Source organism: Hordeum vulgare, chromosome 5H (assembly GCF_904849725.1).
Source record: "Hordeum vulgare subsp. vulgare chromosome 5H, MorexV3_pseudomolecules_assembly, whole genome shotgun sequence".
NCBI lineage: Eukaryota > Viridiplantae > Streptophyta > Magnoliopsida > Poales > Poaceae > Hordeum > Hordeum vulgare.
This window is the reverse complement of record NC_058522.1, coordinates 584,145,956-584,158,750: the sequence shown is the minus strand read 5'-3', so window position 1 is coordinate 584,158,750 and position 12,795 is coordinate 584,145,956. Positions and strand designations below refer to the sequence as shown.

Here is a 12,795-nt window from a genome sequence, read left to right as displayed (position 1 = left end):
TGTACACTTTTTGGACCATAAATGTACATTTATGATAAATATCTTTTAACTGAGGATATCATCAGAGAAACAAGGAAGATTCACATATTTTTGGAATACGAGTTAATGTTGTGGCATAAGTTCTTCACAATTAATGATTATGATCTCACTAATTAATGCATATCTTTTTTCTTAGAAAGTACTGTAATTATTACATTAATTAAGGTATATATCTCGTACAACTCCGTCTATATTTACAATGAGGCGAGAGGAGGTCGTGCTCATTGCCTCAAACTTTCATTTAACTCTCATATAGAACATTTGATCTAGCAAGAAGCAAGGCTTCAAATATGAAGGGGAGCAGCTTGGTGTTCATGGTTACTCTTTTGTCCATCAGCTATCTTGCAGCGAGCGGACCGCGTAAGAATCTAAAGCTCTTTAAGCGTAATTTCCATTTATTTATTTTTGATTGAAAGGGTTTTCCCCAACCCCATTTCATATTTGCGCACATTTATACATACTTTTTTGTTTGCAAATAATATACAGGTGACCTCGGGGATGAAAGGAGCCGCGACGACGGCCGTGCCAGCGCAAGTGCTAATGCTCCTGTATTACACTCGTCATTAGATGAGAGCAAGATTAGCATGAGATTTTGTGTGGTTAGAGATTGTAAAACCAAAGCTGAGGGCTGGACTGAGTTATGCTACTGCTGCCTTCCGCTGCCGGATTTTCCATGTTGGCATAAGCTACACGAGTGTCAAGCAAACTGCCCCGCGTGCAAGCCCAATTGCTAGCTAGGGAGTCTCAACCGATCGGCCGGCAGTGGATCTAGAATTGCCCTATTTGAATAAAATGATTGTTATAGTTAGCTGCTATTTTACAAGAATTAGTTGAATGCCCATGTTTTCTCACTGAACATCTCTACGTTGAGACCAACTAATGGAGGCACAAGACATGCCCTGGTTGAATTGCAGGGACTGGTGATACAGCGCGTCGGTGGTTGTTCTGACCATGGTAGTGATTATTTGATTGTTCAAGCATTTTGATGTACTCCCTCCGTAAATAAATATAAAAGTGTTTAGACCACTACTTTAGTGATCTAAACGTTTTTATATTTCTTTACAGAGGGAATAGTATATATTATATTTAAGATGCCTTACACTTTTAATGAGGTTTCATCGTAGATTCGGATGCTTTTCGTAACAAAAAGACATGAAAGTCTGTCAATTTATGAGTCGCGCCTCTGCTGGGCCTATGTGGGCTTACCTTTAGAGGCAATCACATTTTGCATAATATTGGCCTAAACTTGGCATCCTCTCTGACCTAGGAGAGCAACTACTTAGCGAGCATTCTTTTGGGAGTCATTCAGCGATCACTCTCGCGTGTCGTCATTTGACGCATTCTCAGCCGCCGTCATGTGTCACACTCTAAGTGTTTTTTTTATTTTTCTTTTTTGCACGCATTTTTAAATTTTTAGATTGGTTTTTGGGGTTTTTTGGTGTTTCGGTTTTTCATTAGTCTTTCTTAACTTTTTGATGGAAAAAAAATAAAAAAACCGCGAAAAAAACATGTTTTCTATATATTTTTTGCGAGTGGCACGTTTTTTGCTTTCCTGATGGCACGTTTTTGCGTTCGCGAGAGGCTCGGATGTGTCTCTCGGAAAAGGAAAAAAACATGTTTTTTTTTTCACAAGATGCGCTATTTTGCTTCCCTGAGAGGCACGATTTTGCTTCCACGAGAGGCACTGCCATGCCTCTCGGAAACGGAAAATAAACATGTTTTTTTATGTGAGAGGCACTGTTTTGCTTTCACGAGAGGCACGATCATGCCTCTCAGGAATTAAAAAAACGTGTTTTTTTGCGAGAGGCGAACTTTTGCTTCATTGAGGCTTGAGAGGCGCGATTTGCTTCCGCCAGAGGCACGGCCATGTCTCGCGGAAATAGAAAAAATGTTTTCTATTTTTTTCCGAGAGACACGATTTTAACTTTGCGAGAGGCACAATTGTATCTTTCGGAAATGAAAAAAAGCCGTGTTTTTACTATCGCGTGAAGCATGATTCTTTCGTCGGGTTTTTTCATAAGAAAGATCATCAAAACCTATCAACATGGGATCTAGTTTGAAGATCTCGGTGCGAGTAACCCAACAATGAAAATGATTCGAGATTTGGACGCACGATTTAAGAGATAAAATATTTTGAAAAATATGAATGTACGAAAAAAAGGGAAAATTCTCAGGTTCCGACAAGTGACACACATACAGTGCACCACTTGTCCTAATCTGAGGAGGTGAAAGTAGTCTTTGAGAGGAGTACTTTTCAATTATTGATTTTGCTAACAGAGTCCACACAAAAACAATTCTAGCTAATTTATGGGCCACACCCTCTCAGCCCTACATGGGCTTATCTCTAGATGCACGAGAGCAACTAGTTGGCGAGCTTTCCTTCGAGAGCCTTCCAACGACAATCCCAAGTGCCGTCGCTTGGGAGGTTCTCAGCCATCGTCACGAGTGATGCTATGAGCGTTTTCTTCGGATTTTATTTTTTTTATTTTTCCACACACATTTTTGGCTTCTTATAATACTTTTTCCCTGGTTTTTTTGGTGTTTCAGTTTTTCAGTAGTCTTTCTTAGCATTTGGACGAAGAAAATCAAAAACAAAATCAGTAAAAAAGTTTTTTTTTTCGCGAGTGGCACAGTTTTGCTTACGTGGGAGGCATGGTCGTGCCTCTCAGAAATGAAAAATAAAACATGTTTTCTGTTTTTTGTGAGAGGCACTGTTTTGCTTTCACGAGAGGCACTCGAAAACGAAAAAATAAAACATGTTTTCTGTTTTTCTTCTGCAAGAGACACGGTTTTACTTTCACGAGAGGCATGGCCATGTCTCTTGGAAACGAAAAAAAATATGTTTTCTATTTATTTTTGCGAGGGGCACAGTTTTGCTTCCGTGAGAGGCACGTTTTTGCCTTCCCGAGAGGCACGGCCATGCCTCTCGGAAATGGAAAAAATGTGTTTTTTGTTTTTTTATTCGTGAGAGGTATGGTTTTGCTTCCGCGGAAGAAACGGTTTCACCTATGTGAGAGGCAGGGTCGTGCCTCTTGGAAACGCAAAAAAAAAAACGTGTGCTTTTTGTGTTTTTTCTATCATGATAGGCACGGTTTTTCCGTACGATTTTTTCGTTCAATTTTTTCATTAATAAATCGTCAAAATCTATAAACATGGAATCTAGTTTTAAAAATTTTGATGCGAGGAACCCAACAATGAAAACGGTTCAAAATTTGAACGCATGATTGAAGAGATAAATCGTTTTGAAAATATGAATATATGAAAAAAAAAAACTCCTAGATTATGACAAATGATACACATGCAATGCGTCAAATCTCACAACCTGATGAGGTGGGAGTGAACTTTAAAAGAGATACTCCTCTATTAGTAATTTGATAGATGGAGTCATATTTTGCATAATACTTGGGTCAGCTTGGCGTCCACTCCCTTCCAAGCCCACACAAAAAACGAGAGCTCCTATCGGACGCCCGTGCGCCCCATCTTGAACGAACTTACAAATCTAACAACAAAAAATTGACACTCCTGGTTGTCAGGATTGACTATGGCCGAAGCAGAACACTAAATTTAAAGTACAAAATTTATAATTTATAAATACAAATAACGTTTGGAAAATTTATACATTTCTTGGAAAAAAAGGATTTTATAAATACAAATAACATTTATAAATTACTTTGAAAAAAAGGATTTTATAAATACAAATAACGTTTATAAGGATTTTATACATTTCTTGGAAAATTTATAAATTTTAACATTTATAAATACAAAATTTAAAAAACGAGAGCTCCTATCAGCGAGAGTTTTGTTTATTTACAAAATTTATACATTTCTTGGAAAAAAAAGGATTTTATAAATATAAATAACGTTTGGAAATTGTGAACAAATTCCAAATACGAACAAATTTTGAAAAATCGAAAATAAAATAAAAAACACGAACAAAATTTTAAATTTTCAGACATTTATTGAATTTTCTTATATGATGAACAACTTTTTAATATTTATTGAAAAAAATGTAATATATGCTGAACAATTTTTAAAACACACAACGTACATGTTTGTTATATATGTTGAACAATATTGAAATACACATTGAACATTTTTGTGATATATATTGAAAAATGGTTAAATAAATATTGAATATTTCTGTGGTATATGTTGAACAAATTTGAAATACAGAAGGAATATGTTTTCATAAATGCATAACGTTTTCAAAATACACAATGTACATTTTTTTAAATATATTACACATTCTTAATGTAGGGCGAACATTTCCTTAAAATATATGATGAAAACTTTTATATTTAAAGACATAATGAACTTTGTATAATACACGAAAAAAGAGAGAAACAAAAGAAAAAGGAAAATTAAAGAGAAATAAAGAAATGACAAGAAAAAAGAAACAGAAAAGAGAGAAACAAAAGAGATGTTGTGGATGGCCCAAACTGGGGTATCGGGGGAGGCCGAGCTTTTGCGAAGCCACGTCATTTTGACGCTTGCTATCGTCAAATGTGATTTGCGACAATAACCATCCACATGATGATGCTCAACACTTCTCTCACCAAGTCAATATATTTTCTATGCATCTGTGCTGACCTCATCGCATCTCGTCTAGGAGAAAAATTTAATGGCTCGGAAAGCGCCATCGGTACGCGACCGAGCTACGGTTCTAGGGAAACCCCATGACAACTATTGTACTTCATGTATTGCAGCGACGAATGGGTGTTATTAGAGTGGACTGTAGTAGTATCTTTCTTTCATGTTATGCCTCCCGCTCTCCGTCCCTCCTTCCTTAGAGCATCTCCAGCCTCGCCCTCCCCAAAAACAGGCACTCAGGGCCCCTTTTTTTACAGTCGGTGATGAAAAAACGACCTAGTCGTGCCCCCAGGATGCCGAATTCCACCGGTTCGGCCCATGTTTTGGCCCGGCAATCCCAGGCGTAAGCCAGCGCACTTGGGGGGCACTTGGGGGCTCTGGCGAAAGGAAAAGTGGCGCGTAGGCCAGCACTGTTAGGCGAGAAACGCCTTTTCCCTGCCTAGATTCGACCCGCAAGCAAGAGGACGACACTTCCCCTATCGTCGCCATGCCGATCCTCGCGCCACCCACCTGCCCGCAGCCGCTGCTCCGTCGCTAGAAACCTCATTCCCCCATCAGAAAGAGAGTGTTTCGTTGCTCCTGGGCGAGCTCTCCAGGAATCCGACCTCGCAGGCGGGGATACCGATGGTAGCCCACCCACCATGCCCGCGAGGTGTCTAGCGATGGACTCCGACAACAAGGAGGCGTATACGGCTCAAATGGAGGAGGAAGCCGAGGTCGATGCCGGCGACAAAGACCACCTCATGATCCTCGCCACTCTAGACGGCATGTTCGTGAAGAATGCAAGGTCGCGACGAGGTGGATCGGCGCTGGGCCACCGCAAGAGAAAGCAGAGGCATCGAATGAAGGGCTATTGCTTGATCTACGCCAACTACTTTGCCAACGCTCCACTGCACGACGAGAAAGTATTTCGGTGTTGTAATCGGATGGGCCAGAAGCTCTTCCTCAAGATTGTGGATGTCATTCGGGAGTTCGACAACTATTTTATTTGCAAGAACACTTGCATCGACACAGTTGGATTCTCCTCAGTTCAGAAGTGCACGTCGGCTATGAGGATTCTTGCATATGGAGCTCCCGATGATATACATGAAGACTATGGACGCATGGCCGAGTCCGCAATCATTGAGTGTTTGTAAAAGTTTTGCAGGGCAGTGGTGGCATTGTTTGGACCACAATACTTGTGATCACCAATGTTGAAGACATTGCTCGGATCCTAGCACAGAATGCAATACGAGCATTTCCTGGGATGCTTGGAAGCATCGACTCCATGCATTGGGCATCGAAAAATTGTCCATTTGCTTGGCGTGGGATGTACAAAGGCGCCAAAGGAGCTTGCGGTGTGAAACTTGAGGCAGTGGTCACACAGGACCTCTGAATTTGGCACTCCTTCTTTGGCATGGTAGGAACACACAATGACATCAACGTACTATAGTGCTCTAATGTCTTTGCCAAGATTGTTGAAGGTCATGCTCCTCTAGTGAACTTCGAGGTCAATGGTGTTGGGGAACGTCGCATGGGAAACAAAAAATTTCCTACGCGCACGAAGACCTATCATGGTGATGTCCATCTACGAGAGGGGATGAGTGATCTACGTACCCTTGTAGATCGTACAACAGAAGCGTTAGTGAACGCGGTTGATGTAGTGGAACGTCCTCACGTCCCTCGATCCGCCCCGCGAACAATCCCGCGATCAGTCCCACGATCTAGTACCGAACGGACGGCACCTCCACGTTCAGCACACGTACAGCTCGACGATGATCTCGGCCTTCTTGATCCAGCAAGAGAGACGGAGAGGTAGAAGAGTTCTCCGACAGCGTGACGGCGCTCCGGAGGTTGGTGATGACCTTGTCTCAGCAGGGCTCCGCCCGAGCTCCGCAGAAACGCGATCCAGAGGAAAAACCGTGGAGGTATGTGGTCGGGCTGCCGTGGAAAAGTCGTCTCAAATCAGCCCTAAAACCTCCGTATATATAGGTGGGAGGGAGGGGACCTTGCCTTGGGGCTCAAGGAGCCCCAAGGGGGTCGACCGATTCCAAGGGGGGAGGACTCCCCCCCCCCCAAACCGAGTTGGACTAGGTTTGGTGGGAGGGAGTCCCCCTTCCTTCCCACCTCCTCCTTTTTTTTTTCCTTTTCTCTTGATTTTCTCTTCTTGGCGCATAGAGCCCTTTTGGGCTGTCCCACCAGCCCACTAAGGGCTGGTGTGCCACCCTCAAGGCCTATGGGCTTCCCCGGGGTGGGTTGCCCCCCCCGGTGAACTCCCGGAACCCATTCGTCATTCCCTGTACATTCCCGGTAACTCCGAAAACCTTCCGGTAATCAAATGAGGTCATCCTATATATCAATCTTCGTTTCCGGACCATTCCGCAAACCCTCGTGACGTCCGTGATCTCATCCCGGACTCCGAACAACATTCGGTAACCAACCATATAACTCAAATACGCATAAAACAACGTCGAACCTTAAGTGTGCACACCCTGCGGGTTCGAGAACTATGTAGACATGACCCGAGAGACTCCTCGGTCAATATCCAATAGCGGAACCTGGATGCCCATATTGGATCCTACATATTCTACGAAGATCTTATCATTTGAACCTCAGTGCCAAGGATTCATATAATCCCGTATGTCATTCCCTTTGTCCTTCGGTATGTTACTTGCCCGAGATTCGATCGTCAGTATGCGTATACCTATTTCAATCTCGTTTACCGGCAAGTCTCTTTACTCGTTCCGTAATACAAGATCCCGCAACTTACACTAAGTTACATTGCTTGCAAGGCTTGTGTGTGATGTTGTATTACCGAGTGGGCCCCGAGATACCTCTCCGTCATACGGAGCGACAAATCCCAGTCTCGATCCATACTAACTCAACGAACACCTTCGGAGATACCTGTAGAGCATCTTTATAGTCACCCAGTTACGTTGCGACGTTTGATACACACAAAGCATTCCTCCGGTGTCCGTGAGTTATATGATCTCATGGTTATAGGAACAAATACTTGACACGCAGAAAACAGTAGCAACAAAATGACACGATCAACATGCTACGTCTATTAGTTTGGGTCTAGTCCATCACATGATTCTCCTAATGATGTGATCCCGTTATCAAGTGACAACACTTGCCTATGACCAGGAAACCTTGACCATCTTTGATCAACGAGCCAGTCAACTAGAGGCTTACTAGGGACAGTGTTTTGTCTATGTATCCACACAAGTATTGTGTTTCCAATCAATACAATTATAGCATGGATAATAAACGATTATCATGAACAAAGAAATATAATAATAACTAATTATTATTGCCTCTAGGGCATATTTCCAACAGTCTCCCACTTGCACTAGAGTCAATAATCTAGTTCACATCACCATGTGATTCCAACGAATCCAACATCCATATAGTTATGGGGTCTGATCACGTCTTGCTTGTGAGAGAGGTTTTAGTCAATGGTTCTGAAACTTTCAGATCCGTGCGTTCTTTACAAATCTTTATGTCATCTTATAGATGCTGCTACTATGTATTATTCGGAAATGCTCCAAATATCTACTCTACTATACGAATCCGTTTCACTACTCATAGTTATTCGGATTAGTGTCAAAGCTTGCATCGACGTAACCCTTTACGACGAACTCTTTAACCACCTCCATAATCGAGAAAAAATTCCTTAGTCCATTAGTTACTAAGGATAAATTTTGACCGCTGCTAGTGATTCAATCATGGATCACTCTCTGTACCTCTCAACAGACTTTGAGTCAAGGCACACATCAGGTGCGGTACACAGCATGGCATGCTTCAGATTCTACGGCTAAGGCATAGAAGATGACCTTTGTCTATTCTCTTTATTCTGCCGGGGTCGGGTTTTGAGTCTTACTCAAATTCACACCTCATAACGCAACCAAGAACTCCTTCTTTGCTGATCTATTTTGAACTCCTTCAAAAACTTGTCAAGGCATGCATCTTGTTGAAACTTCTATTAAGCGCTTTCGATCTATCTCCATAGATCTTTGATGCTCAACGTTCAAGTAGCGTAATCCAGGTACTCCTTTGAAAACTTCTTTCAAACAACCTTGTATGCTTTACAGAAATTCTACATTACTTCTGATCCACAATATGTCTATCAGAAATTCTATAGCGCCCCCACTCACTTCTTTGGAAATACAAGTTTCTCATAAACCTTGTACAAACCCAAAATCTTTGATCATCTCATCAAAGTATATATATTCCAACTCCGAGATGCTTGCACCAGTCCATTGAAGGATCGTTGGAGCTTGCATACTTGCTAGTATCTTTAGGATCGACAAAACCTTCTGGTTGTATCACATACAATGTTTGCTCAAGGAAACCGTCGAGGAAACAATGTTTTGACATCCTACGTGCAATATTTCATAAATAATGCAGCAACTACTAACATAATTCTAACAGACCTTCAACATCGCTACGAGTGAGAAAGTCTCATCATAGTCAACTGTTTGATCTTGTCGAAAACATCTTTGCGACAAGTCGAGCTTTTCTTAATAGTGACTTATCACCATCATCGTCTGTCTTCCTTTAAAGATCCAATTTTACTCAATAGTCCTATGACCATCAAGTAATTCTTCCAAAGTCTACACTTTGTTTTCATACATGGATCTTCTCTCGGATTTCATGGCTTCCAGCCATTTGTCGGAATCTAGGCCCACCATCGCTTTCTCCATAACTCGTAGGTTCACTGTTGTTCAACAACATGACCTTCAAGACAGGGTTACCGTACCACTTTACAGTAGTACACGACCTTGTCGACCTACGAGGCTTGTAGTAACTTGATCCGATGCTTGATGATCACCATTATCAGTCTTCCACTTCAATTGGTGTAGGCGCCACAGGAACAACTTCCTGCGCCCTGCTATACACTGGTTGAAGTGATGGTTCAATAACCTCATCAAGTTCTACTACCCTCCCACTCAATTCTTTCGAGAGAAACCTTTCCTCGAGAAAGGATCCGTTTCTAGAAACAAACACTTTGCTTTTGGATCTGAGACAGGAGATGTACCCAACTGTTTTGGATATCCTATGAAGATGCATTTATCCGCTTTGGGTTCGAGCTTATCAGACTGAAACTTTTTCACATAAGTGTCGAAGCCCCAAACTTTCAAGAAACGACAATTTTGATTTCTCTAAACCTCAGTCTATACTGTGTCATCTCAACGGAAATACGCGGTGCCCTATTTAAAGTGAGTGCGTTTGTCTCAAATGCATAACCCATAAACGATAGTGGTAATTCGATAAGAGACATCACAGCATGCACCATACTAAATAGTGCGTGGCTATGACGTTCAGACACATCATCACACTATGATGTTCCAGGTGGCATGAACTGTGAAACAATTTCCATATTGTCTTAACTGTGTACCAAAAACTCGTAACTCAGATATTCATATCTATGATCATATCGTAGACACTTCATCCTCTTGTTACGACGAACTTCACTCTGAAACGGAATTGAACTTTTCAATATTTCAGACTTGTGATTCATTAAGTAAATACTCCTGTATCTACTCAAGTCGTCAGTGAAGTAAGAACATAATGATATCCACTGCGTGTCTCAGCACTCATTGGACTGCATACATCAAAATGTATCACTTCCAACAAGTTACTATCTTGTTTCATCTCAATGAAAACAAGGCCTTGCTCATGTGGTATGATTTGCATGTCACTAGTGATTCGAAATCAGGTGAGTACAAAGCTCCATTAGCATGGAGCCTCTTCATGCAATTTATACTAACATGACTCAAGCGGCAGTGCCACAAGTAAGTGGTACTATCATCATCAACTCGAATCTTTTGGCACCAATATTATGAACATGTGTAACACTACAATCGAGATTCAATAAACCATTGAAGGTGATTATTCAAGAAAATAGAGTAACCATTATTCTCTTTGAATGAATAATCGTATTGCAATAAACACGATCCAATCATGTTCATGCTTAACGCAAGCACCAAATAACAATTATTTAGGTTTAACACCAATCCCGATGGTAGAGGGAGCGTGCGACGTTTGATCATATCAACCTTGGAAACACTTCCAACACGTATCGTCACCTCGCCTTTAGCTAGTCTCCGTTTATGCCGTAGCTTTCATTTCGCGTTACTAATCACTTAGCAACCGAACTGGTATCCAATACCCTCGTGCTACTAGGAGTACTAGTAAAGTACACATCAACGTTATGTATATCAAATATACTTCTCTCGACTTTTGCCAGCCTTCTTATCTACCAAGTATCTAGAGTTGCTCCGCCTCAGTGACTGTTCCCCTCATTACAGAAGCACTTAGTCTCGGATTTGGGTTTAGTCTTGGGTCTCTTCATTAGCGCAGCAACTGTTTTGCCGTTTCACGAAGTATCCCTTCTAGCCCTCGCCTTTCTTGGAACTTAGTGGTTTTACTAACCATCAACTATTGATGCTCCTTTTTGATTTCTACTTTCGCAGTGTCAAAACATCACGAATCGCTCAAGGATCATTGTATCTATCCTTGATATGTTATAGTTCATCACGAAGCTCTCATAGCTTGGTGGCAGTGACTTTGGAGAACCATCACTATCTCATCTGGAAGATTAACTCCCACTTGATTCAAGTGATTGTCGTACTCAGACAATCTGAGCACACGCTCGACGATTGAGCTTTTCTCCTTTACTTTGTGGACAAAGAATATTGTTTGGAGGTCTCGTACCTCTTAACAAGGGCACAAGCATGAAATCACAATTTCATCTCTTTGGAACATCATTTATGTTCGTTGACGTTTTACAACGTTTTCGGCGCCTTGCTTCTAAGCCATTAAGTATCTTGCACTGAACTATCGTGTAGTCATCAGAAACGTGTATGTCGGATGTTCATAGCATCCACAGACGACGCTCGAGGTGCAGCACACCGAGTGGTGCATTAAGGACATAAGCCTTCTACGTAGCAACGAGGACAATCCTCGGTTTTACAGACTCAGTCTGCAAAGTTTGCTACTATCAATTTTCAACTAATTTTCTCTAGGAACATATAAAAACAGTAGAGCTATAGCGCAAGCTACATCGTAATTCGCAAAGACCATTAGACTATGTTCAAGATAATTAGTTCAATTAATCATATTACTTAAGAACTCCCACTCAAAAAGTACATCTCTCTAGTCATTTGAGTGGTTCATGATCCACTTACACTAGCTCAAGTCCGATCATCACGTGAGTTGAGTATAGTTTCAGTGGTAAGCATCCCTATGCTAATCATATCATCTATATGATTCATGATCGACCTTTCGGTCTCATGTGTTCCGAGGCCATGTCTGCACATGCTAGGCTCGTCAAGCTTAACCCGAGTGTTCCGCGTGCGCAACTGTTTTGCACCCGTTGTATGTGAACGTTGAATCTATCACACCCGATCATCACGTGGTGTCTCGAAACGACGAACTATAGCAACGGTGCACAGTCGGGGAGAACACAATTTCGTCTTGAAATTTAGTGAGAGATCACCTCATAATGCTACCGTCGTTCAAAGCAAAATAAGGTGCATAAAAGGATTAACATCACATGCAATTCATAAGTGACATGATATGGCCATCATCACGTGCTTCTTGATCTCCATCACCAAAGCACCGGCACAATCTTCTTGTCACCGGCGTCACACCATGATCTCCATCATCATGATCTCCATCAACGTGTCGCCATCGGGGTTGTCGTGCTACTCATGCTATTACTACTAAAGCTACGTCCTAGCAAAATAGTAAACGCATCTGCAAGCACAAACGTTAGTTATAAAGACAACCCTATGGCTCCTGCCGGTTGCCGTACCATCGACGTGCAAGTCGATATTAACTATTACAACATGATCATCTCATACATCCAATATATCACATCACATCGTTGGCCATATCACATCACAAGCATACCCTGCAAAAACAAGTTAGACGTCCTCTAATTTTGTTGTTTGCATGTTTTACGTGGTGACCATGGGTATCTAGTAGGATCGCATCTTACTTACGCAAACACCACAACGGAGATATATGAATTGCTATTTAACCTCATCCAAGGACCTCCTCGGTCAATTCCGATTCAACTAAAGTTGGAGAAACTGACACCCGCCAGTCATCTTTGAGCAACGGAGTTACTCGTAGCGATGAAACCAGTCTCTCGTAAGCGTACGAGTAATGTCGGTC

The 12,795-nt window shown here is 41.7% G+C and overlaps 1 long non-coding RNA gene across 1 annotated transcript; it reads left to right on the top strand.

The window, feature by feature from the left end:
* The first annotated feature begins 250 nt into the window (after positions 1 to 250).
* Positions 251 to 895, top strand: LOC123399652. Its single transcript, XR_006610413.1, has 2 exons — positions 251 to 399; positions 526 to 895. It is a non-coding gene; the product is annotated as an uncharacterized LOC123399652 (long non-coding RNA).
* Positions 896 to 12,795: the final 11,900 nt, after the last annotated feature.